Below are 24,714 nucleotides of genomic sequence, written 5' to 3' on the forward strand. Positions count from 1 at the left end.
ATTAGCTCATGTGGCTGACATCTGCAAACATACAGTTTTTCAAGACAATACTGAGGAGACAACATTGAAATGTGTATGTTAATGGAGGAAAGTTTATATGTATCCAGTATCTTGTGAAGAACTTGTCACCTCAGCACAGAGTCTGGGGTGGGTTTTACCATAAGGGACCCCAAGAGATCATCTAGGCCAGCTGTGAGGGGGGGGGAGAGGAGGTTGGCCACTGAAAATGTTGCAGTATTAATTTATTTTTTATTTGACTTCGTATAAAAAAACCATTTACAGTCACGCACCTTGTTAATTCTCACTTGTCTTGTTTTAGTACTCTTTCTTCCAGAACGTTTTAAAAACACAGACATGTTTTCGCATGGGTGGCAGACGTCCGAAGAAGTGCATGTGACCACAATCTTGGCGCACGAGACAAAACTCACTCCTCTCCTGGAGGGAGGGGACATGTTAGAGGGAACACTGGGCTCCAGTTAGCAGCAGCCAGGTGACGCGTGTGTCTGTCCGGCCACACCTGGGGTGGCCTAAGCGAGGCCAAAAGGAGCCATCCTCCTGAGACCATGCCGGCAGATGGAAACGAGACAGCTATCTGGGGAAGAAGAGCAAATAGCAATTGGCTCAAGGTAAGTATCGAGGGAGGGCCGCACAGACGTTTGCGAGCGTGGCACGGGTCCCTGAGAAAAGGCCCTCTGGCTTGTGGTGGAAGAACTTGAAAATATGAACTACCAAAGTCACAGAAACTGAACACCTAATTTTGTATTTTTAAAAATGTCATTATTCCCCCCCCCCACTTCCCCAATCTCCTGGCTGGCAATAGTTAGTTTTCCATATGAACCTAGATGCATGAGTTGAGTAGGCTGCTAACTGACCCAGCGTTACGCATGCTGAGAGTTGGCAAAACTGGGATTGAAATAAAGACTTTGTCTTGCAGCTGCACCGAGAAGTGCCTTATGGGAATGGTTCTCTTCTAATTGATCTAATCTTTGGCTTTTGAGTTTGAAATTGTTGCATCCTTCTAGGCTACTGTTACTTGATGTGCATGCTCGCGAGTGCGAGTGTGTGTGTCCCTGGATGTGTACGTACATGCACACGTGCCAATGCCCATTAGCACGTGTGCGTGCGTGTATGCCTGCCTGCAGGCACGTTTTGCAGACACGTGTGTGTGCGTCTGAGCAAGTGCATGAGTATCCACACACATGTTTGTGCGAGCACGAGTGGGCTCTCGGGCGTGTTAATCTGTTAATTCGTGTTTGTGCATGTGCACGCATCCCTGCGTGTGAGCTTTTGGCGGGGCGTGTGACTGTTGCACGGGCGTGTGCGTCTGACGTGTTTCAGTCAGACGGTGCCCTGGCAGAGGTTGCTCCTGGAGAGTGACACCCGTCCCGTCCCAGCTGGAGCATGCAACGGGAGAGGCAGGGAAGAGAGTAGCTGCTGCGGCCCGTTACAGCCCGAGGCTCTAACTGTCACGTGGTAGCTGCTCCTCTCGTGTCCGGCGCAGGGCAACAAGGAGCGGCCTCGCGTCATGCTGGCATCGCGTGCGCCCCGTCCCATGGACTGGAAGTGACGTTTGTTCGGTCCATGGCCTGACAGCAACCGACTGGGAACCGTGACCGCAAGGTGCCCAGGTACGTGCTCCAATCACGTGCCCCGGGAACAGGGCCCGGAGTCGATTGGCTTCGGTGAGCGCTCAGCTGGCGCCAGGTCTGCAAGTGGCAGGCAGAGGGAGACACCGGGCTGGGTGGGACGGGTTCACCCACCAGTGGCACTGCTCCCAGAGATTCTCTCCCATCGTAGTGACACCAGAGTGGTTCCCCCCCACCTTGTAAGGACCCAGGGCCTTGTCCCAGGCAGCGCCCCACCCCCTGGTGAGTAGAATGTGAGACTTGGCCCCTCCTCCCTCTAGGGAGCGCACATCCTGGGGCAGGCTGTGTGCAGAGCAAGGTCTGTCCCAGGCTTCTCCCCCCAGGACTGGGCTGTGAGTCCCTGCCTTTGGCAGAGGGGAGCTGCTGCCAGCCCCCAGCATTTGCAGGGAGTGGGAGCCAGGGAGCCAGCAACATGTGGGGAAGCAAAGGTGGGGGAGCTGGCATGGGGCTCGGAGGGCAGTGAGGGAGGAAGAGCAGAGGGGGAGGCGGGGACAGAGTTGCAGGGGGCCCCGCCCCAGAAGCAGCTGTACCGAGGCTCCAGCTCTGGGTCCGGCTCCAGCAGCCGCCTGCCAGGCAGCCCACCCTGGGAACAGCGGGTCAGCCGCCACATGGGTCTGGCTGCAGCTCCAGCCCTGGGGCAGAAGTCCTGGCCCACTCCACTTCTGGATGGAAAGTCTTAGAGAAAACCCTGCCCTGGACCTGGAGTTGAGGGTGGGCATGGGGGGGCAGGGTGAAATCCTCTGAACCAGAGATGGGGGGGTCCAGGCAGCCAAATGTGAGGCAGAGAACCTCCATCAGAATCAGCTTCCCCTCCGCGCTTGTAGAACTGCGCAGCTAAAATGGTTAGAAGCCAATTCTGACCAGCACACGTGTGTGTCAGAAACGGCTATGGGGAGCCAATTGTGACGGCAGCTGTTTGTGACGTCACTCCGGCCCCGCCCCCGGGACTGTGGAATGGTTGAATAGCCAGTGAGAGTTCACGAGTCCATTGACTGTTCCATGAACCGACATTGGACATCCCCGCCTCAGCCCCACCCCCACCAGCTCTGCTTTCCCTGGCCGGCACCCATGCCTCAGTTTCCTCCTTTGCAATCACGTCATCAACTCCCCACCCCGCGCACTCACTCCTCCCCCTTTCCTGGATCCAGCACCTGCCCCCCACTCCCTCCTGGTCCTGAGCGGGACCCAGGCTGCAGCGGCGTGCAACACCTTCTCCCCCAGGCCACCCCCGCCCAGCCACAGCTGCCCCCCCAGAGGTGTGCCATGGCTTGGCGCTCCTGCCTGGCTCCAGCCAGGTGGGCCTTAGGGTGGGAGGGAGGAAGGAGGGAGTCGCAGTGGCCTGTGGGAGATGTAGTTGCCCCAGCCTCCATCTCCCAGCAGCCACTGCGGGGTCAGGAGCACGTGAGAGGGGCACAGCGGCCAATGCGAGGTGCGGTGCATCCTGATTGGGTGAGGGAGGCTTTGGGTAAACTGCCATTTGGTAAGCGAGGAGGAAATGGAAGTGGGTGCAAGAGGAAGTGGCGGTGCTGCGCCGGATGCTCCGTGGGAGTTGTAGTTTCCTGGGAGTGTGCTACCTTCGCCGGTGAATTTCTCCCCAGCAAGTCCCGGACAGAGCCCACCCCACTGCAGCCTGGGCCCCTCAATGCCTCCCCGTTTGCCACCGCCCCAGAGGCAGTGGCGCGGCAGAGGCAGTATGCGGGACGGGGGCGCGCAGTGATGCAGGAACCGACAGAGCCAGGTTTGTCTGGGAGTCGTGTCATTGACCCTCTCCACCACCGCCTCCTTAGCCGGGGGCTGCCAGATCGTAACTGTCACACGTGGCGGCCTTGTGGTGCCCCGTGACCGAGGGGCCACTCCCCCCCCCAGCATCTCCCCTTTTCCTGGCTGAAGAGTTCAGTAGCACAAGCAGGTGGAAACGGTCCCCTCCAGCCATGTGTACTGGCCACAGTACAGTGTGGAAACTAGGTCAGATCCCAAGGTCCTTGCTCAAGACAAGGATCCATTTACCTATGGAGTGAAAATCCTGCAAGGGCCTCATGGTTTCACCTTCAGTCTTTTAGGAGAGAGCTGGAGAGGATTTAGCTTGCTGCCACTGCAGTGCAACAGTTGGGTTTGCTTTCCTAGGCCTTTGACTAATGAAAATAGGAAACACATGCCCAGTGCCGGATACAGTGATTACTAATGTAGTTTCCTTACTTAGCGCTGAAATTGGATAGATTCTTGTACCACCATCAGGTAAAGTATGAGAACTGTGTTCAGTTGGGAGTCTGAAAGTGCATGGTCGCAACAATCTTACTTAAAAAATCACCCTGCTGTGTCTACACTGGCATGAATTTCCGTAAATGCTTAAAACGGAATACTATTCCGTTTTCAGTTTTTCTGGAAAAGCAGCGTCTACATTGGCAGGCTGCTTTTCCGGAAAAGCCCTTTTTCCAGAAAAGCGTCTGTGGCCAATGTAGACACGCTTTTCTGGAAAAGAGCCCCGATCGCCATTTTCGCGATTGGGGCTTTTTTGCCGGAAAAGACTACTGGGCTGTCTACACTGGCCCTTTTCCGGAACAGTGTTCCGGAATAAGGACTTATGCCCGAGTGGGAGCAGAATAGTTTTTCCGGAATAGCGGCTGATTTTGTACAGTAGCGCATCGTTGCTTTTCCGGAAATTCAAGGGTCAGTGTAGACAGCTCGCAGCTTATTCCGGAAAAGCGGCTGATTTTATGGAATAAGTGGCCCAGTGTAGACACAGCCCCTGTGTTTATAATGAATAGAGCTAGAGCCACACCACACATCACACAAACACTCTAACCCTGCACAGCAAGTAGAGAGAGTACAGGATAAGCTGGGCGTCCATCCGCTGCAGGCTGTTTGGAAACGGATGGTTTAGGTCTCTTCTCCTTTGCCATCAGACGTCACCGTGGCATCTCTCAGGGCACACAGAGTAGAATACAACTTCTACAATGTGTTCCACTGATGCCACCATGCCCAGAGCAATACACAGGAGGGGTTTCATGTCCTTTTCCTTATTTGTAATTCCTTACCTCACCACAATGTTGGGATGCTCTTCCCTAAATTCTTAATCCTTTTACCTCACTCTCATTAGCAGTAGAAGTCAGTCAGTTACCATGGCATTCTTGTTGTTAGGGAAAGGGACATCAGCAGATGCCTAACTCATTTATTTCCAGAAGCTTCAGGGGGTAGCTGAGTTAGTCTGTTACAGAAAAAAACAACAAACAGTCTGGTAGCACTTTATAGACTAACAAAACATGTAGATGGTATCATGAGCCCACAAAAGCACATGATCCCATCTACGTGTTTCATTAGTCTATAAAGTGATACCAGACCATTTGTTGTTTTTTTCTTTTATTTCCAGATGCTGTGAACTAGCATCCCCTGGCTACATGTCACCTCTTCAGTCATTTCAGCATTTTACTGTTTAAGATGGTATTATCTAGGGTTATTTTTAGTTACTACTTATGCTTAAGGCTTTTTACGCCTTCTATCCTTATTTGGCTCAAGTACTGTCTTACAGGCTCATTGCATTATTGCCTTAATATATATCTAAGCATCACCTAGCAAATACTTAGTGCTGCAGGCAGCAGTACTAAGAGGTACTGGAAGTTTTTAGTGTTGTCTCTAATCTAGTGTTTCTCAAACTGTGGGTCGCGACCCCCAGGGGGGTAGCGATCAATTTAGAGGGGGATTGCAGCTGGATTGGGCTTTTCACTTGTGACCCCTCTCGCCTGGGCAGGATGGTGGAAGGCAGCAGCCAGCAAGCTGCACAGCATGGCTGGGGCCCCGGGAGTCCAGGAGTACAGCTCAGCCGCAGAAGGAGGCAAGGCAGTGGGAGAGTGTGGCCGGCGCAGGAGCAGATACGCAAGGGGCAGGCCAGGGCATGCTTGCCAGGTGACCAAACGCTTCCCCAGCTGGGAGAGGGCGGGGTATCTCAGGCAGCGGGCTGGGGGATTGGGTCAGGGCAGAGGACCCGGAGATAAGGGCACGTGGGGGTCAGAGGAGGAGGCAGAGGAGAGGAAGGAACCAACCAACCAAAGGGACACAGAGGAGAAAGAGACGGGGGGAGCGGGGAAGGAACCTGCAGGAGGGAGGGCGTTAAGGACCGCAAACGCCATGAAGGAATCCCAGGAGGGCAAGGAGTTTGGTGAGAAGGGGGGGGAAGCGACCCAGGGCGGGGGGGGGGGGGGGCACACAAAATCATTTAGCATTTTAGGGGGTTGTGGTATCACAAATTTTGAGAACCCCTGCTCTAATCCATGTTCCAGTAATCACTTACATAAAGATGTGATGTTAAACTCATGTGGCTACGTCTAGACTGGCATGATTTTCTGCAAATGCTTTTAACGGAAAAGTTTTCCGTTAAAAGCATTTGTGGAAAAGAGCATCTAGATTGGCACGGACGCTTTTCCACAAAAGCACTTTTTGTGGAAAAGCGTCCACGCCAATCTTGACACGCTTTTGCGCAAAAAAGCCCCAATCGCCATTTTCACAATTGGGGCTTTTTTGCGCAAAACAAATCTGAGCTGTCTACACTGGCCCTTTTCCACAAAAGCTTTTGCGCAAAAGGACTTTTGCCCAAATGGAAGCAACATAGTATTTCCACAAGAAGCACTGATTTCTTACATGAGATCGTCAGTGTTCTTGCAGAAATTCAAGCGGCCAGTGTAGACAGCTGGCAAGTTTTTCCCCAAAAGCAGCTGCTTTTGTGGAAAAACTTGCCAGTCTAGACACAGCCATGTAAGTTTTACCCTAGAAATACACAAACCTTTTAATTTTGAAATAAATCTAAATGCCTAGTGTTCTGTTCATATTCTTTTGAGCAGGTGTTGCAGTTTATTCATATTTAAGAGCTTATGGTTTAATTTATTGCTCACCATTTTAGAGTTAGATGTTATCACTGACTTTTTAGCTGTTATGTTCCCAGCACTTATCAGCTCAGAGGTATTGCTCATTGCTTGCTGGTTAGGGGCTAAGCTCAGCACACCAGATTTAGTGGTTTTCTCTAGGAATGTCAATGTATAGATGACTACACAATTAACCAATAAGCCTAAACTTATTGGTTAATCTTGTCAATTGTATGCATTCTCCCCTCTCATCCGCTGCCTCTATTAGAGGCAGACTCCAGACCCAGGCGTGGCCTGAGGAGTGTGCAGAGAGGGGGTGTGACAGTCAGACGGTGCCATGGCAGTGCATTCCTGCATGTGAGCATTTGGCACAGTGTGTGGCTTTTGCATGGGCATGTGTGCATGACATGTTCCAGTCAGATGGTGTCCTAGCAGCAGTGCCAGGCGGATACTTGGGTCCCACTCCTGGAGAGCAACACCCCTCACCTCCCCAGCCGGAGCCTGCAATGGCCCAGACAGTCTGAGAGGGCCAGAGGGAAGAGCCAGGCGGGACAGGGACTCGGGCTGAGGGCCCCACCCGTTACTGCAGCGGGAGCTGGCAGACACTGAGATGGACACGCACCCTCTCAGGGGGGCCTCTTGTTTTGACAGTTCACATATGGGAACCCCACTCCAGCTCCCATGATGCACTGATGCGGGTGGGGAGGATTGTAACTCCTGTGGCGCGTTCTGGCATGAGGCAGGAGCTGTGCGTCTCGCATCCCTCACAGGGCAACAAACAGCAGTCAGGTGGGTGCTGTGAGCTCTCACAATGTAGCGTCATGCCAACACGTGCGGCACGGGGTGCCTGTCTGGGACAGAGACTGGAATCGGGAGTTTCCTGCGGCGGTGCAGCCAGCGTAGCCCACCAGCTCCCGCGGTACGCGGGGCAGAGGAAGGACAGCAGAGTGGAGGCTGGAACCGCTCCGACAAGGCACCACTCTGCTTAGGGTTGCCAGGTGTCCGGTTTTGAACTGGACGGTCCAGGGTTTCAGCTTTTTCTACGGGAAACAAATTGAGAAAATAGAAATGTCGGGTATTTTCTAAATCAGATGGAATGCAAATTGTGACGTCATGTCAGGTGTGTCTGGTATTAGTGGTGAAACCATCTGGCAACCCTAGCTCTGCTCCTTGCTTGGGGGGGGCGCCCTGCCTCTGGGGCAGGTCCTGACGTCACAGGGAGCGGGTTCCCCAGGAAATCCCACCCTAGGCGGGCGAGGCGACAGCAGTGCCCGCCGGGAGACGGGAGAGAGCCCCCGCCAGTCACTGCGGCCCCTGGCACCGCGGTAGCGGCTTCCGGTCTGCGCCACCCGGCCCCAAGGGAGCGGCGGCGGGAGGCAGCAGCGAGGTCAGAGCGTGACGCTGCCCCGCCCGGATCTCAGCCCTTGGGCGCCCCAGTGTGCACCCCGCCCGGCCGGGCCGCTCCCCTGTAGCTCCGCCCCCAGCACCCCGCCCGGCCGGGCCGCTCCCCTGTAGCTCCGCCCCCAGCGCTGAGCCCCGCCCGGCCGGGCCGCTCCCCTGTAGCTCCGCCCCCAGCGCTGAGCCCCGCCCGGCCGGGCCGCTCCCCTGTAGCTCCGCCCCCAGCGCTGAGACCCGCCCGGCCGGGCCGCTCCCCTGTAGCTCCGCCCCCAGCGCTGAGACCCGCCCCGCCGGGCCGCTCCCCTGTAGCTCCGCCCCCAGCGCTGAGACCCGCCCGGCCGGGCCGCTCCCCTGTAGCTCCGCCCCCAGCGCTGAGACCCGCCCGGCCGGGCCGCTCCCCTGTAGCTCCGCCCCCAGCGCTGAGACCCGCCCAGCCGGGCCGCTCCCCTGTAGCTCCGCCCCCAGCGCTGCGCCCGCTGCCTCGTGCCGGGCTTGGTGCGAAGCTGCAGCTGCCCGCTACGAACAGCAGCGCGCTTCTAGTGACGTCAGTGTCCTGCCGCGGGGCATGCAAATGATGGAACGCGGGGCACATTCTATCGGCTCCCGTCAGGCTGGCGCACTGAATGGTCCGGCGAGTGACACGTGGGTTTGTGTCGCACACAAACGGGTCCCAGGCTCCGTCATTAATGGAAGGGGCGGGGCTTGATGTGGGGGCGGGGCCACTGACTGGCAGGAACTCAGCTGGGACACAGAAACTCCTCGGGGTCTCTGGAAAATTCTCGCGCGGCCCCTCTGGGCTTGTGAACAGGACTCATCAGAGGCAGCCGCCCCCCCACGCTCCCCGCTGCACTTTAGAAGGCAACAGCAGCATCAGCCTGTCTCGCTGCCCGTCCCCGCACAAGCCGGCTGGGAAATTTGGTGGTGGGGGGGGAGCAGACTGCATGGGGGGGAGAGGAGTTTGGTGGTGGTGGGGGAGCAGACTGCGGGGGGCGGAGAGGAGTTTGGTGGTGGGGGGAGCAGACTGCACGGGGCGGAGAGGAGTTTGGTGGTGGGGGGAGCAGACTGCATGGGGCGGGGAGGAGTTTGGTGGTGGGGGGAGCAGACTGCACGGGGCGGGGAGGAGTTTGGTGCTCGGGGAACAGACTGCACGGGGCGGAGAGGAGTTTGGTGGTGGGGGGAGCAGACTGCAGGGGGCGGAGAGGAGTTTGGTGGTGGGGGGAGCAGACTGCAGGGGGCGGAGAGGAGTTTGGTGGTGGGGGGAGCAGACTGCGGGGGGCGGAGAGGAGTTTGGTGGTGGGGGGAGCAGACTGCGGGGCGCGGGGAGGAGTTTGGTGGTGGGGGGAGCAGACTGCGGGGCGCGGGGAGGAGTTTGGTGGTAGGGGGAGCAGACTGCAGGGGGCGGAGAGGAGTTTGGTGGTGGGGGGAGCAGACTGCAGGGGGCGGGGAGGGGGTTGGCGCGCGGTCTCCTCTCCCGAGGGGGGCGGAGCATCAGCGGCGGACGCTGCCGTCTCTGAGGCAGGAGCCCCGCCCAGCAATGGGGCGGGGCGGGATGAGGGGGAGAAGGGAAAGTAGCCGCAGTGGCTTGTGGGAAACTGAGTGCCCCAGTCCGCAGCTCCCATCGGCCATTGCAGGGTCAAGGCAGGCCCGGCGCTGTTCGGTTGGGCGGGTGCAGCGGAAGTGACATCACAGAGCGGCTATTGATCAGGGGGCGACGGGGTTGGTCTCGCGCGCGAATCACGCCCAGCGTCAGCGATGCATCCTGGGAGTTGTAGTTCTCAGAGTGCAGCGTCCAGGGGCGTGTCTCAGTCCGCCCCGCTCCGCCCCATATCATAGCCCCGCCCCTCCCGCCCAACCCGTTATAGCCCTGCCCAGCGTGTTCCAGCCTCTCCCTGCCCACAGCAGCATCCCAGGCCGACCTGCAGCGCTACTCAGGCACCGCTCACGTCTGCACCCGCCCCGTGCCGCGGTCTCACCCTCCCCCACCACCTCTGCACAGCCCCGCCCGACCTGCCCCCCTTCCCCCACCCCAGCCCATTCCACACCCCCTGCCCGACCTGCCCCCCCTTCCCCCACCCCAGCCCATTCCACACCCCCTGCCCGACCTTCCCCCCTTCCCCCACCCCAGCCTATTCCACACCCCTGCCCAACCTGCCCCCCTTCCCCCACCCCAGCCCATTCCACACCCCTGCCCAACGTGCACCCCCTTCCCCCACTCCCAGCCCATTCCACACCCCCTGCCCAACGTGCACCCCCTTCCCCCACTCCCAGCCCATTCCACACCCCCTGCCCAACGTGCACCCCCTTCCCCCACTCCCAGCCCATTCCACACCCCCTGCCCAACGTGCACCCCCTTCCTCCACCCCAGCCCATTCCACACCCCTGCCCAACGTGCACCCCCTTCCCCCACCCCAGCCCATTCCACACCCCCTGCCCAACGTGCACCCCCCTTCCCCCACTCCCAGCCCATTCAACACCCCCTGCCCAACGTGCACCCCCTTCCCCCACTCCCAACCCATTCTACACCCCCTGCCCAACGTGCACCCCCTTCCCCCACTCCCAGCCCATTCTACACCCCCTGCCCAAAGTGCACCCCCTTCCCCCACTCCCAGCCCATTCCACACCCCCTGCCCAACGTGCACCCCCTTCCCCCACCCCCAGCCCATTCCACACCCCCTGCCCAACGTGCACCCCCTTCCTCCACCCCAGCCCATTCCACACCCCTGCCCAACGTGCACCCCCTTCCCCCAGCCCATTCCACACCCCTGCCCAACGTGCACCCCCCTTCCCCCACCCCAGCCCATTCCACACCCCCTGCCCAACGTGCACCCCCTTCCCCCACTCCCAGCCCATTCTACACCCCCTGCCCAACGTGCACCCCCCTTCCCCCACTCCCAGCCCATTCTACACCCCCTGCCCAACGTGCACACCCTTCCCCAACTCCCAGCCCATTCTACACCCCCTGCCCAACGTGCACCCCCCTTCCCCAACTCCCAGCCCATTCTACACCCCCTGCCCAACGTGCACCCCCCTTCCCCGATTCCCAGTCCATTCCACACCCCCTGCCCAACGTGCACCCCCTTCCCCCACTCCCAGCCCATTCTACACCCCCTGCCCAACGTGCACCCCCCTTCCCCGACTTCCAGTCCATTCAACACCCCCTGCCCAACGTGCACCCCCTTCCCCCACCCCCAGCCCATTCTACACCCCCTGCCCAACGTGCACCCCCTTCCCCCACTCCCAGCCCATTCTACACCCCCTTCCTCCACCCCAGCCCATTCTACACCCCCTGCCCAATGTGCACCCCCTTCCCCCACTCCCAGCCCATTCCACACCCCCTGCCCAACGTGCACCCCCTTCCCCCACCCCCAGCCCATTCTACACCCCCTGCCCAACGTGCACCCCCTTCCCCGACTCCCAGTCCATTCAACACCCCCTGCCCAACGTGCACCCCCTTCCCCCACCCCCAGCCCATTCTACACCCTCTGCCCAACGTGCACCCCCTTCCCTGACTCCCAGTCCATTCAACACCCCCTGCCCAACGTGCACCCCCCTTCCCCCACCCCCAGCCCATTCAACACCCCCTGCCCAACGTGCACCCCCTTCCCCCACCCCCAGCCCATTCTACACCCCCTGCCCAACCTGCACCCCCTTCCCCCACTCCATTCTACACACCCTGCCCAACCTGCACCCACTTCCCCCACCCCCACTCCATTCTACACACCCTGCTCAACCTGCACCCCCCTTCCCCACTCCCAGTCCATTCTACACCCCCTGCCCAAACTGCACCCTCTTCTCCCACCCCCAGTTCATTCTACAGCCCCTCCCTACCCTGCACCCTCCTTCCACCACCCCCAGTCCATTCAACACCCCCTCCTCAACCTGCCCCCCTTTCCCTGACCACAAAATGCATTCAGCCCCTCCCCTCCTGCCCAAACTGCCTCTCATGTTTCTTTCTTAAGGAGGAGGATGCAAGGTGGTAATTTTCTGGCTACCTCTCATGTGTTTCTCTCTTGTTGCTCTCTCGTATTGGCCAATACGTTCTGTCTGTCTGTTTCTGTGTCTTTGTCCTTGTTCTGCTTCTGCCGTGTCCTTGTACAGGACACTTGTAGGCATTCCAGGTGATCATCTCCACGGGTTAAGGGCTCAGGAGCCAACGGGAATTATGCAGGTACGCCAGTCGCGCAAGGTAGAACAAGGGAGAGTGGTGGTGTGTCATGTCCGAGTGCCTGAGTGTTCTTGTAAATGGCCCTTTACAGAAGGCAGGGGGGGAAAGGGCTAAAGGATAGAATTCTCGCGGGCGGAGACCTTAGTGAGTGAAAGCTCACGCTGGGCTTTTTCTGCCGCGCTTGCAGAGCAAATAAATGCGGGGCCATAGCCGGAGAAGAAACGCTCCGAGATGGACTTGAGCTGCCTGGCCGTGATTCTCGGGACACATGAAGGGTCTTCAGCGTTCGGCCTTCCCATGGCTCTGTGTGAGTAAGAGGTGCGTGCTTTGAAATCTTCAAGAGTGCTGGCAGTAGGTTTCTTCTGAGGCAGAGAGCTACCTGCTGGGGCACGGAGCCTGGTGGCTTGGGGACTGGTGAAGGGGCAGTAGTCGGTTCAAGAGAGCGTGGATAGAGATTCAAGGCCTCCTTTGTCTCCGTGTTCCTGCAGTGGCAGCGGAAGAGGGTGGCCCCTGGTGGGAGGCTGCTGTGCGTTATTGGGGAGGAGAAGCGATGCCGCGTCCTGGCGGACTGAAACGCTAAGTTCTTTGTTTGGTTTTCCCCCTTTTCTGGGTTGGGTAGCGAGCGATAAGAAGTCAACCGTTCCGGTGTCCTCCTGTCTGGGGATGGAAGGAAAACGAGAATGGCGAGCTCTGGACCTTGGTGGAAGCGAGGCAAGAACCATCTGGCTGGGAGCGGAGGAGCCATTGCTGACACGGAGATAAATTTGGGGTCCGGAAATCTTTCGGCTTACGGCCCGCTCGGTTCTAGGAATGGAAGTGACGTTTGCTTAGAGAGCCAGTCCGAGCGGAGGTTCCCAAGGTGCTTCCTTGGTTGTGGGAGAAACAGGGCTCCCGTTTGTCAGGGGTGCTGGTTTCTCTGGAACACGGTGTCCTTCTCAGCAGACGCTTGGCTTGAGGAGGAAGAGGCAAGGTGGTAAGGTTTCTGGGTGTCTCTCGTGTGTTTCTCTCTTGTTTCTCTCTCGTATTGGCCAATACGTTCTGTCCGTCTGTTTCTGTCTATGTCTTTGTCCTTGCTCTGCTTCTGCCGTGTCCTTGTACAGGACACTTGTAGGCATTCCAGGTGAGCATCTCCACGGGTTAAAGGCTCAGGAGCCAACGGGATTTATGCAGGTAAGCCAGTCACGCAAGGGAGAGCGGTGGTGCGTCATGGCCGAGTGCCTGAGTGTTCTTGTAAATGGCCCTTTACAGAAGGAAGAGGGGGAGAAAGGGCTAAAGGATAGAATTCTCGCGGGCGGAGAATGAGAGCTCACGCTGGGCTTTTTCTGCCGCCCTTGCAGAGGAATCAGTGCGGGGCCGTAGCCGGAGAAGAAACCCTCCGAGATGGACTTGAGCTGCCTGGAAGTGATTTCCAGGACACGTGAAGGGTCTTTAGCGTTCGGCCTTCCCATGGCTCTGTGTGAGTAAGAGGTGCGTGCTTTGAAATCTTCAAGCGTCCTGGCAGTGGGTTTCTTCTGAGGCAGAGAGCTTCCTGCTGGGGCACGGAGCCTGGTGGCTTGGGGACTGGTGAAGGGGCAGTAGGCGGTTCAACAGAGCGTGGATAGAGATTCAAGGCCTCCTTTGTCTCCGTGTTCCTGCAGTGGCAGCGGGAGAGGGCGGCCCCTATTGGGGAGGAGAAGCGATGCCTCGTCCTTGCGGACTGAAACACTAAGTTCTTTGTTTGTATGTTCCACCTCTGCTGTGTTCGGTAGCGAGCGATAAGAAGTCAACCCTCCCGGTGTCCTCCCATCTGGGGATGGAACGGAAACGAGAACAGCGAGCTCGGGAGCTTGGTCGAAGTGAGGCGAGAACCGTCCGGCTGGGAGCGGAGCAGCCATCGCTGACATGGAGATAAGTGTCGGGTCTGGAAATCTCTCGGCTTACGGCCCACTCGGGTCTAGGAAGGGAAGTCACGTTTGCCTAGAAAGCAAGTCCGAGCGGAGGTTCCCGAGGTGCTTCCTTGGAAGTGGGAGAAACAGGGCTCCCGTTTGTCAGGGGCGCTGGTTTCTCTGGAACACGGTGTCCTTCTCAGCAGACGCCTGGCTCGAGGAGGAAGACGCAAGGTGGTAAGGTTTCTGGCTGCCACTCATGTGTTTCTCTCTTGGTGCTCTCTCGTATTGGCCAATACGTTCTGTCTGTCTGTCTCTGTCTGTGTCTTTGTCCTTGCTCTGCTTCTGCCGTGTCCTTGTACAGCACACTTGCAGGCATTCCAGGTGAGCATCTCCACGGGTTAAGGGCTCAGGAGCCAACGGGAATTCTGCAGGTACGCCAGTCGCGCAAGGGAGAGCGGTGGTGCGTCATGGCTGACTGACTCAGTGTTCTTGTAAAGGGCCCGATACATAGGCGAGAGGGGGGGGAAAGGGCTAAAGGATAGAATTCCCACAGCCACAGACCTTAGTGAGTGAGAGCTCAGGCTGGGCTTTTTCTGCCGCCCTTGCAGAGGAATCAGTGCGGGGCCGTGGGCGGAGAAGAAACCGTCGGACATGGACTTGAGCTGCCTGGACATGATTCTCGGAACACGTGAAGGGTCCTCAGCGTTCGGCCTTCCCATGGCTCTGTGTGAGTAAGAGATGCGTGCTTTGAAATCTTCAATCGTCCTGGCAGTAGGTTTCTTCTGAGGCAGAGAGCTTCCTGTTGGGGCACGGAGCCTGGTGGCTTGGGGACTGGTGAAGGGGCAGTAGGCGGTTCAACAGAGCGTGGATAGAGAATCAAGGCCTCCTTTCTCTCCGCGTTCCTGTAGTGGCAACGGGAGGGGATGGCCGATGGTGGGAGGCTGCGGTGCGATGGTGGGAGGAGAAGCGATGCCACGTCCTTGCGGACTGAAACGCTAAGTTGATTGTTTGTTTGTTCCCCCTCTGCTGTGTTCAGTAGCGAGCGATAAGAAGTCAACCCTCCCGGTGTCCTTCCGTCTGGGGATGGAACGGAAACGAGAACAGCGAGCTCGGGAGCTTGGTCGAAGCGAGGCGAGAACCGTCCGGCTGGGAGCGGAGCAGCCATCGCTGACACGGAGATAAGTGTCGGGTCTGGAAATCTTTCGGCTTACGGCCCACTCGGGTCTAGGAAGGGAAGTCACGTTTGCCTAGAAAGCGAGTCCGAGCGGAGGTTCCCGAGGTACTTCCTTAGTGAGCAGAAACAGGGCTCCCGTTTGTCAGGGGCGCTGGTTTCTCTGGAACACGGTGTCCTTCTCAGCAGACGCTTGGCTCGAGGAAGAAGACGCAAGGTGGTAAGGTTTCTGGCTGCCACTCATGTGTTTCTCTCTTGGTGCTCTCTCGTATTGGCCAATACGTTCTGTCTGTCTGTCTCTGTGTCTGTGTCTTTGTCCTTGCTCTGCTTCTGCCGTGTCCTTGTACAGCACACTTGCAGGCATTCCAGGTGAGCATCTCCACGGGTTAAGGGCTCAGGAGTCAACGGGAATTCTGCAGGTACGCCAGTCGCGCAAGGGAGAGCGGTGGTGCGTCATGGCTGACTGACTCAGTGTTCTTGTAGAGGGCCCGATACATAGGCGAGCGGGGGGGGGGGGGAAGGGCTAAAGGATAGAATTCCCACAGCCACAGACCTTAGTGAGTGAGAGCTCAGGCTGGGCTTTTTCTGCCGCCCTTGCAGAGGAATCAGTGCGGGGCCGTGGGCGGAGAAGAAACCGTCGGACATGGACTTGAGCTGCCTGAACGTGATTCTCGGAACACGTGAAGGGTCCTCAGCGTTCGGCCTTCCCATGGCTCTGTGTGAGTAAGAGATGCGTGCTTTGAAATCTTCAAGCGTCCTGGCAGTAGGTTTCTTCTGAGGCAGAGAGCTTCCTGCTGGGGCACGGAGCCTGGTGGCTTGGGGACTGGTGAAGGGTCAGTAGGCGGTTCAACAGAGCGCAGATAGAGAATCAAGGACTATTTTCTCTCCGCGTTCCTGTAGTGGCAACGGGAGGGGATGGCCGATGGTGGGAGGCTGCGGTGCGATGGTGGGAGTGGAAGCGATGGCACGTCCTTGCGGACTGAAACGCTAAGTTGATTGTTTGTTTGTTCCCCCTCTGCTGTGTTCGGTAGCGAGCGATAAGAAGTCAGCCCTCCCGGTGTCCTCCCGTCTGGGGATGGAACGGAAACGAGAACAGCGAGCTCGGGAGCTTGGTCGAAGCGAGGCGAGAACCGTCCGGCTGGGAGCGGAGCAGCCATCGCTGACCGGGAGATAAGTGTCGGGTCTGGAAATCTCTCGGCTTACGGCCCACTCGGGTCTAGGAAGGGAAGTCACATTTGCCTAGAAAGCGAGTCCGAGCGGAGGTTCCCGAGGTGCTTCCTTGGTAGTGGGAGAAACAGGGCTCCCGTTTGTCAGGGGCGCTGGTTTCTCTGGAACACGGTGTCCTTCTCAGCAGACGCTTGGCTCGAGGAAGAAGACGCAAGGTGGTAAGGTTTCTGGCTGCCACTCATGTGTTTCTCTCTTGGTGCTCTCTCGTATTGGCCAATACGTTCTGTCTGTCTCTGTGTCTGTGTCTGTGTCTTTGTCCTTGCTCTGCTTCTGCCGTGTCCTTGTACAGCACACTTGCAGGCATTCCAGGTGAGCATCTCCAAGGGTTAAGGGCTCAGGAGCCAACGGGAATTCTGCAGGTACGCCAGTCGCGCAAGGGAGAGCGGTGGTGCGTCATGGCTGACTGACTCAGTCTTGTTGTAGAGGGCCCGATACATAGGCGAGAGGGGGTGGGAAAGGGCTAAAGGATAGAATTCCCACAGCCACAGACCTTAGTGAGTGAGAGGTCTCTTCAGTCACGCCGCTCTCGGGTCTCGCTGCAGGGAGGGATTCAGGCGCCGCTCTCGGGTCGTGCAGCTTGGGCGTGTCTCTAGCGCCACTCTCGGGTCTCGCTGCTGGGGGGGAGGGGTCTTTGGGGCCACTCTCAGGTCGTGCTGCTGGGAGGGAGTCTGGCGCCTCTCTCGGGTTGTGCTGCTGGGGGGGGTCTCTGGTTCCGCTCTCGGGTCATGCTGCTGGGCGATGTCTCTGGCGCCTCGCTGGGGTGATGCTGCTGGGGATGACTCTGGCGCCTCTATCGGGTCCTGCTGCTGGGCGGGGTCTCTAGCGTCGCTCTCCAGTCGCGCTGCTGGGGGGGGGTCTCTGTCTCTGCTCTCGGATCGTGTTGCTTGGGGCGGGTCTCTGGTACCGCTCTCAGGTCGCACTGTTGGGGGGGGGGTCTCTGGTGCCACTCTCCGGTAGTGGTGCTGGGGGTGGGGTCTCTGTCTCCACTCTCGGGTCACGCTGCTGGGGGAGGTCTCTGGCGCCGCTCTCGGGTCGCAATGCTGGGGGTGGTCTCTGGAGCCTCTCTCCGGTCGCGCTGCAGAGGGGGGGTGTCATTGGCCCTGCTATCAGATGATGCTGCTGCGGGGGGTCTCTGGCACCTCTCTCGGGTTTTGCTGCTGGGTGGGTGTCTGGGGCCGCTCTCGGGTCGCGCTGCTGTGGGGGGGGTCTCTGCCGCCGCTCTCGGGTGATGCTGCTCGGGGAGGTCTCTGGGGCCGCTCTCGGGTCGCGCTCCTTGGGGGTGAGGTCTCTGTCTCCACTTTCAGCTCATGCTGCTGGGGGGGTCTCTGGCGCCGCTTTCGGGTGATGCTGCTGGGCGGGGTCTCTAGCGTCGCTCTCCAGTCGCGCTGCTGGGGGGGGGGGGTCTCTGGCTCTTCTCTCGGATCGCGTTGCTTGGGGGGGTCTCTGGTGCTGCTCTCCAGTCTCCTATCTCGGGGCGGGGGTCTCTGGCGCCGCTCTCGGGTGATGCTGTTGGGGGGGGGGGCAGTATCTGTCGCCGCTCTCCGGTTGCCCAGCTGGGGGTGTTTCAGCCCTCCAGACCTCCCAGCTCCCACCATTCCTTGCAGCTACACACCTGTGTTGTTGCTCGGTGAGTAGCTGCTCCTCAAATCTGTCGGCTCTCCGGTCTCACTATTGGGGTGGGTCTCTGGCTCCCCTCTCAGGTCGTGCTGCTGGGGGGGGGGGGGAGATCTCTGTCGCCATTCTCCGGTGATGCTGCTGTGGGGGGGTCTCTGGCGCCACTCTTGGGTTGCACTGCTGGGGGCGGGTCTGTGGTGCCGCTCTTGGGTCTTGCTGTTGGGGGGGGGGGGGTCTCTGGCACCGTTTTCGGGTCACTCTGCTGGGGGAGGTCTCTGGCTTCGCTCTCGGGTCACGCTGCTGGGGGGGGGGTCTCTGGTGCTGCTCTCGGGTCTTGCTGCTGGGGGGGGTCTCTGGCACCGCCCTCGGGACTTGCTGCTGGGGGGGGTCTCTGGCGCCGCCCTCGGGTCGCAATGCCGGGGGGGGTTCTTTCGCGCTGCTCTCGGGTTTTGCTGCTGGGGGGTGTCTCTTGCTTCGCTCTCGGGTCATGCTGCTGGGGGGTCTCTGGCGCTGCTCTCGGGTTGTTCTGATGGAGGGTGTGTCTGGCGCCTCTCTCGGGTGATGCTGCCGAGGGGGGTCTCCGGCGCCGCTCTCGGGTTTCGCTGCTCGGGGGAGGTCTCTAGCGCCGCTCTCTGGTCACGCTGCTGGGGGGGGGACTTTGCAAGCGGGGCCGGGTACTAAAGGCACCAAGCAGCTGGCGGAATCACGGAGGACAAGGGTCATGGGGTCGGGGGTTGGTTGAGACCCTTTGGACCAGAGGCAGGGGGTCCAGGCTGCCAAATGTGTCGCGGAGAACCTCCATCTATCAGACGCGGCTTCCTCTCCGCGCTTGCAGAACTGAGCAGCTAAAAGTGTTAGAAGCCAAATCAGAGCGGCTCGTGTGTGTGTCAGAAACGGCTACGGGGAGCCAATTGCGACGGCAGCTGTTTGTGACGTCACACCGGCCCCGGGACTGCGGCGTCATCGAGTAGCCGCTGAGAATTCAGGAGTCCATCGGCTGCTCTGTGAACCGACATGGACCGGCCTCAGCCCCACCAGCTCTGCTTTCCCTGGCTCTCCCCCCCCCGTGCCTCAGTTTCCTCCTCTGCAATCACCTCATCCCCTCCCCTGGACCTGGCACCTGCCTCTCGCTCCCCAGTGGGGCCCAGGCTGCGCTTCAGCCCGGCAGGCCACTCCCGCCCGTCACCCGCAGGACCAGCCGCGGCCCCGCCCCCTAAACTGCGCCGTGGCCGGTGCTCCTGCCCAGCTCCAACCAGTCAATCTTAACGGACTGCTCTGTCAGCAAATGGGCTGTGATTAAAGGGCGCGTCCTTTATCTGAGGCGACCAATAAGCTGACCCGGGAATGATCTTAAAGGACACCTTTTGGTTGCACTGGCACCTGACGCCTTCTTCAGCCCTTTGTTGCTGCATTCTCAGGCTGGCACCTCTCAGAACCATTCATTCATCGTCCAAGCACTCTCTCTCTTACGTACATTCCCTAATTAATGTTTCCCATACAGTATTTTGCATAATAATACAAGAGTTGTAGTTACAAAAAGTTACAAAAGTTTCTGGGTGGCATTTCTTAAAACATTCTCTCTGAGTGCTGAGTTAGTTACTGTTATAATTACAATGCTTCACTTTGTGATTAGGGTTAAGTGCTTCACAATGCTTTGAAGAGAACGGTTGTCAATTCTGTAACAATAAGTTTGAGCGTGCCCTGGCACACAGAGAGGGGAGTTGTTTCTGGCTACATAGTAGTATATTTTTAACAGTTTGAAGTTACATGACCTAATATTACATTCCTAACAAATTATATTCTAGAGGGGCAAAAATGTTTAGATTTATAATTAAACAATCCTAACAAATAATAATAAATCTAAACACTTATCAAGCTTAATAACACTAAATCTAAACACTTTCACAAGAATAAATCTAAACACTTCTATGCTTCTTCTACTTAACAAACTTCTCCTCCTTAGACTTTTAGTTGTGGGGAACAAATTCTGGGGAGTCACTTCCACTTGGGGAATCCTGTTTCATACTTGACTATGTTATCCCTACACTAAGGCTGGCCGAGAGACTGTCCCAGACTGATCATAACAGACTGTTCTGTCCGCGAATGGGCTGAGAGTAAAGGGCGTGTTCGGAATGTGTGGCGCCCAATCTGAGGCTGTCCGAGGTGAATCTTAACGGACTGCTCCGTGCGCCAATGGGCGGTGATTAAAGGCGTGTTCTTGGGCTGCTGGCGGCCAATAGGTTGTCCGGGGTGGATTATAACAGACTCTTCTGTCCGCGAATGGGCTGTGACTAAGGGGCGTGTTCTGAATCAGAGGCACCCAATAGGCTGACCCGGCTGCATCTTAACGGACAGCTCTGTCTGCGAATGCGGTGTGACTAGGGGGAAATGACCTGCCACGGCTCTCGACCAATAGGCTGTCCGGGGTGGATCTTAATGGACTGCTCTGTCCTCGAATTGTCTGTGACTTAGGGGTGGTTCCTGGCTGTGTGCCAGCCAATGGGCTTTCGGAAGACAGCCCTGGCGGAGGATAGTGTCGCCCAATGGGCTGTCAGCAAAGGAGATCCTGCCTCTGGTTCGGCCAATGGGCTGTCGCAGGGGGGCGTTGTCTGACTGGGCGGCCGGCGCCGCCATGACAGGAAGGTCCGAGGAGCGCGCGGGGGCGCGAGCGAATCCTGGGTCCGAGTGCGAAGCTGCCCCGCCCCCAGCCCGCCCCTTGTTGGTGTCTAGCCCGGGGGGGGGGAGGGGGCGCGAGGGAAGGTGGGGGAGCGGGCTGGGGGAGGGGTGTCTGGCCCGGGGGGAGGGGGCGCGAGGGAAGGTGGGGGAGTGGGCTGGGGGTGGGGGTGTCTGGCCCGGGGGAGGAGGCGGCGCGAGGGAAGGTGGGGGAGCGGGCTGGGGGAGGGGTGTCTTGCCCGGGGGAGGAGGCGGCGCGACGGAAGATGGGGGAGCGGGCTGGGGGTGGGGTTTCTGGCCCGGGGGAGGAGGCGGCGCGAGGGAAGGTGGGGGAGTGGGCTGGGGGAGGGGTGTCTGGCCCGGGGGAGGAGGGGGCAGGAGAGAAGGTGGGGGAGCGGGCTGGGGGTGGGGTGTCTGGCCCGGGGGAGGAGGGGGCAGGAGAGAAGGTGGGGGAGCGGGCTGGGGGAGGGGTGTCTGGCCCGGGGGAGGAGGCGGCGCGAGGGAAGATGGGGGAGCGGGCTGGGGGTGGGGTTTCTGGCCCGGGGGAGGAGGGGGCAGGAGAGAAGGTGGGGGAGCGGGCTGGGGGTGGGGGTGTCTGGCCCGGGGGAGGAGGGGGCAGGAGAGAAGGTGGGGGAGCGGGCTGGGGGTGGGGTGTCTGGACAGGGGTGAGGTGTAGGAGCAGGCTGGGTGTGAGGGGTCTCAGTGGAGGGTGTGTGTGAGCAGGCTGGGGGCGTGGGGTCTCAGCCTGGGTGAGTGAGGGGCCACTAACTTCTTTCACAGTGCTGCCAGCACCATGGCCCAGGATCAGCCTCCCGCTGCTCCCATTGGCGGGATATTGGCAAATGGGAGTAGCAGGAAAATCCTCCAGGAAGCGGGTCCATGCCCTGCTGTGGGAGGGGGAGGAGGGAAGGGAAGCAGCAGTGTGCGGAGCCCATTCTAGCTCCGCTTCTTCCTTGCAAGCTGGATCCGGCAGGGAGCCTTGGGGCTTTTCCCCCGCCCCCGCCCTTTCACCTCCCCTCTCCTGTGGCGTGTGAGAATGGAAGAGCGTCATATAGAGAGTTAACTTTCCTTTAGGACCAAACAAGGAATTTTTCCTTTTTTGGAGGGAGACTTAGGACAGGTTATTTAGAGCTTGTCAGAAAACTTCAGATGATGTCCACTAGCAGACATCAAGAAATGAAGAACCCGTCACTTGCTTTGGTAGTTTGTGCCAGTGGTGAATCATCCTCCCTGTGAAGTATTGGTGCCCTATGTCCAAGAGGAACGTGTCTGGTTTCACCTTCCAGCCGCTGGCTCTTGTCCTGCCTTTCTCTGCACCATGAACCGGCCCTTTGGTACCCGACATGTTCTCTCCGGAAAGGCCCTTAGACGCCCGAGTAACGTCACCGCTCAGCTTTCCTTGGACAAGCCAACCACACGGAGCTCAAGAGCAGAGGAGAAGGACTTTCTCTGCAGCCCTCCAGACTTTTTGCTCTTTGCTGCCGCGTCTCTAAGTTTCCAACAGCTTTTCAAAATGTGGCCCCTGAAGCAGGCTGCAGTCTCCAATCTCAGTCTCATGGATGCTGCATCACCTCCCTGCCCTGCTCGCTTCTCTGCTCGTGGGGCAGAGCTGGTGGGCAGGGCAGCGGGTCGGTCACAGCTCAGCCTCGCAGGGTCAGTGATGCGGCTCCCCCGGCTCCTTCTTTTTCTGCTTGTCCAGGGCCGAATCCACTCGCCCCTCAGCAGGAGCCAGGTGATGGGAAACGTGCTTCTGGGCAGGCTCTACACGCTGCTCCAGTTTCACGCCATCCTCGCCAACTTCCCCTCCTGCTCCGTCACCCCGGGTAGGTGGCAGCAATTGCGGGAGAGGCCCTCTAGAAATGGGCATGGGGGGGCTCTGGCCCGGCTGAGAAACGGGCACGGGGCGGAGGGGACATTAGAGCTGACCCTAGAGTCCCCTGTTGCCCAGGCTGGGCGGGGAGGGCCCCCCGGCGTACCAGAAGCCCACGGGCTAATCAGACTATAGAGGGTTTGTGGATTTAGGGTTTCTGCTCCAGAGGCCGTGGTGCCTCAGGCTTTAGCTGAATGAGTTACAGCAGGAGGATTTTGCTCAGGAAGGCCAGGCAGGAATAGCTGGTGGGCGGGAGGGGTGCAGCCGGCCAGGCCTGCGGCATGGACAGTGGAGTATCGGCGGGTGACGCTAGGGATGCTCAGTGGAGCTGAATCAACGACCGTAATTTAGCGAATATATCCCGCACCCGAATATACCCTGCAGTTTTTTCTATTTGAGTAAAAAAACCTCTTTTATACCCCGCACACGAATATAACCCGCAGAGCATACAAGACTTTTCTGTGCCGGGGGTATATTTGCTGGGGGTATGTTTACGGTGCGGGGTGGGGGGGGGATAGCCACTCACCGCCCCAGGTTCCAGCACAGCCGCTAGCCTCCGGGCAGGGGAGCGCTCACCACCCGGTTCCTGCCCAGCTGCAGGAAGGGGCAGGGGCGTGAGCACAGGAGGGAGGGGCGGGGGCACAGGTGGCTCTCCAGGGCACTGGCTCCCATTCCCCCCACTTTACTGCTGATAGAGAGGCGTGGCGCGGAGGGTGTGGGGGGCAGACGGAGCCGGTACCTGCACGAAGCTTTCCAGCCAGCTCCCCGCATGTGCCAGCTATCGCAGGCAGCAGTGGCAGGCGGGGTGGGGGTCGTCAGGGCTCACTGCGGACGGAGGCAGCTGCGTGAGATGCCGGGGCAGCATCAAAGGAAGCAGTCCGTGCTGGGGGGGGGGGGGCTTCCTGGGAGTGGGGGCTGGGAGCGCACTGGCTGCCGGCCCCACCTCAGGAGACTATCGAATAGTCGTGGAACCGACAGTATTTTGTGCGCTTCCAGGACTATTCACTTCATGGCTGCCTAACGTCCCTGCTTGCCTTGCGGTCAGCGCGGGCTGGGGATTTGGATGGGGAGGGTTTGAAGGGGATATGCTGGTAGGGGTCCTGGATTTCATTTCTGTTGCTATTGGGTTGGAAATAGCAGAGTAAATATGCCTTATCAAGGTAACGTCACAGCCAGACCCCAAGGGAAGTATGGTTCTGAGGCTGGCAAGACCATCGGGTCTGACTTCGGTAGCAGGCAAGTTAGTTGAAACAATAGTAAAGAATAAAATTGTGAGGCATGTAGACGAACATAGTTTGTTGGACAAAAGTCAACATGGTTTCTGTAAAGGGAAATCATGTCTTATTAATCTATTAGTGTTCTCTGAAGGGGTTAACAAACATGCAGACAAGGGGGATCCAGTAGTAGTTCTTCGCGTAGTGTCCCAGTGGGTGCTCCACTGTAGGTGAAGGGTCGCCCTGAGCCTCAGATCGGAGCTTTGTATAGCAGTTTCCCCTGTTGAGCCACGCATGCCCAGGAGGCGTCTCGAGCCCTTCCCGCCTCCTGAGGTTCCTCACAAGGTTCCTCACCAAAGGCTCTTGTGTCAATTCCATGGCCATGGGAGAAGAGGGAAGGTCCTTTCTTGGATTGAGAACTGGTTAAAAGGCAGGAAACAAAGGGTAGGAAGAAATGGTAAATTTTCAGAATGGAGAGGGGTAACTAGTGGTATCCCCCAAGGGTCAGTCCTGGGGCCAATCTTTTTCAACTTATTCGTAAATGATCTGGAGAAAGGGGTAAGGAGTGAGGTGGTAAAGTTTGCAGATGATACCAACCTGTTTAGGATAGTCAAGACGGAAGCAGACTGTGAGAGACTCCAAAAAGATCTCACCAAACGGAGTGATTGGGCAACAAAATGGCAAATGAAATTTCATGTGGATAAGTGTAAAGTAATGCACATCGGGAAAAATAACCCCAACTATACGTACAGAATGACGGGGGCTACTTTGGCTATGACAAATCAGGAAAGAAATCTTGGAGTTCTTGTGGACAGTTCTCTGAAAACTTCCACACGGTGTGCAACGGCAGTCAAAAAGGCAAATAGGATGCTAGGAATTATTAGGAAAGGGATAGAAAATAAGACCCAGAATCTCTTACTGCCCCTGTATAAAACTATGGTACGCCCACATCTTGAATACTGTGTACAGATGTGGTCTCCTCACCTCAAAAAAGATATTTTGGCCTTGGAAAGGG

General features: G+C 58.3%; 1 long non-coding RNA gene across 1 annotated transcript; it reads left to right on the forward strand.

The window, feature by feature from the left end:
• The first annotated feature begins 11,654 nt into the window (after positions 1–11,654).
• LOC102445379 (uncharacterized) lies at positions 11,655–17,199 on the forward strand. Its single transcript, XR_012899747.1, has 7 exons — positions 11,655–12,065; positions 12,250–12,380; positions 12,682–13,529; positions 13,811–14,657; positions 14,970–15,321; positions 15,702–15,820; positions 16,133–17,199. It is a non-coding gene; the product is annotated as an uncharacterized LOC102445379 (long non-coding RNA).
• Positions 17,200–24,714: the final 7,515 nt, after the last annotated feature.

The sequence above is a fragment of the Pelodiscus sinensis genome, unplaced genomic scaffold, assembly GCF_049634645.1.
Source record: "Pelodiscus sinensis isolate JC-2024 unplaced genomic scaffold, ASM4963464v1 ctg62, whole genome shotgun sequence".
NCBI lineage: Eukaryota > Metazoa > Chordata > Testudines > Trionychidae > Pelodiscus > Pelodiscus sinensis.